General features: G+C 50.2%; 1 protein-coding gene across 1 annotated transcript in view; it reads right to left on the minus strand.

The window, feature by feature from the left end:
• The window catches only part of GFRA4 (GDNF family receptor alpha 4), an 18,392-nt gene that overhangs the window by 7,586 nt on the left and 8,926 nt on the right, over positions 1-1,880 (minus strand). The window lies entirely within an intron of this gene.

The raw sequence follows: 1,880 nt of genomic DNA on the forward strand, positions 1-1,880 counted from the left end.
ACCTCCCACCCCAAAGCCAGTGCCACCAAACTCCTACATTTAATAAAATGAAGTTTTGCTCTACCCTGGACATCTCATAACACTTTACCAACATGAATTAACCAACCCGAGGCCTGGGAAGACAGCAGTCATTAGAAAGTGCATTTACTTATGGCTGTGACTGGGTCCACCAGTGTGATGGGATCTCTTCTAATGGACCTTCTTTTTCCAAAATATTGGTCAAGAATGTTTAGCCTGGAGAAAAGGAGGCTGAGGGGAGACCTTATCACCCTCTACAACTACCTGAAAGGAGGCTGTAGCGAGGTGGGTGTTGGTCTCTGCTCCCAGGGAAGGGGCGATGGGATGAGGGGAAATGGCCTCAAGTTGTGCCAGGGCAGGGTGAGGTTGGCCATGGGGAACAATTCCTTCCCCTTGGGGCTGTCAGGCACTGGAAGGGGCTGCCCAGGGAAGGGGTCGAGTCCCCAGCCCTGGGGGGATTTAACAGCCGGGCAGAGGTGGTGCTGAGGGCCAGGGTTTGGGGGTGGGATGGCAGGGGTAGGGGAATGGTTGGGCTGGGGGAGCTTAAAGGTCCTTTCCAACTTAACTGATTAAATGATACTATGATCAAAACGAAGCTGGGTCTCCTGATACACGGGTGGGCTGCACTAACCCTTGCACCCCAGCTTGTCTACCCTGCGCAATGAGTTTCCTCAGGCCTCCAGAGGGTCAAGCCTAATTTTGGCAGCAGCTGTGCTGTGTTCATCCCAGGACCTGTCCAGGTAAGGTAGAGCTGTCTGGGTCTCAAAGCGCTACAACAGTGCTTTGTCTTCCCCCATCCAGCCCAGTCCTGCCCAGTATGCCCACATCCTAGGCAGCAACTTCATGGGATGGAGATCAGAGCTACCACCCAACCTGATGCCCCTGGAACTTTGATGCTGCCTGTGTGTGAGCACATTCGGGTCTCTCCCCACACCCTTTGCAAGGTTGCCCCTTTGCTGGCTTCAACAAAATCACTCTGTGTTTCCACCTTCTTAAACAAGAGGGGAAAGAAAGTCCCGGATTAGCAGTCTGGGAGGGAGAGCAGGGGTGTGCTGTGGGGATGCAGGGAAGGTGGAGGAACACTTGCAGCAGGGGGAACAATCAGGAAAATAAAGCAAAATCTGTGGTGAAGGATGAGAAACACACTGTCTTCAGCAGGCAAATCGAGGTCTCACGAGTTTATATGCCAACAACCTCCTCTGCAAATCTGGGGAATAGGCAAGAGGGAAAGGTATTTGTGTAACATCGGGTTTAGGGTTCATTCAAAGGTGGATAGGGCTCTGTTTTATGGTGGGGTGTGTGGGAAATACTACAGAGTCCCTGGTAGGAGTCAGCTGAGACATTAGACCACATCTGATCGGACAGAAAAGATGAGGGTCCTCCAAGCGTGAGAGAGAGAAAATGAATTTGAAGCCATTTTTCACCTCTTTGAATTAAGCCCACGACCTGAAGCACAGCAGAAGGACTTTCTCCCCAGCAAAGAAGGATTTTTTTTCACAGAGGAAAAACCCCCAGAATGATCAATTTTCAATGCAGAGTCAAGCCCTACCTTTGGCCAGGAGTTAAAACCAGCCCATCACTGCTGACGAGTGTTCAAACATTGGCAGTCAATCTGAGCACCTCAAAACTGGCTGCCCTCCTTCATTTTTACTGACGCTATCAGACACTCCTTCTCCAAGCATTTTTTTTCCTCTTTCCTATTGTCCCCACTGCTTACGGTCAGCTGGAATTCAAATCCCAAATTTTACAGTTATTTTTATGACGGGTGAAACTTTTGCGTGGTGCGTTCCTGCCATGCAGATACTTCCCTTTAAAAATGCCCAGAGAGGAATATTGATAGAGCATCGTTTTACGCCGGGGAG

The sequence above is a fragment of the Egretta garzetta genome, unplaced genomic scaffold (assembly GCF_000687185.1).
Source record: "Egretta garzetta isolate BGI_Z169 unplaced genomic scaffold, ASM68718v1 scaffold265, whole genome shotgun sequence".
Taxonomy (NCBI): Eukaryota; Metazoa; Chordata; class Aves; order Pelecaniformes; family Ardeidae; genus Egretta; species Egretta garzetta.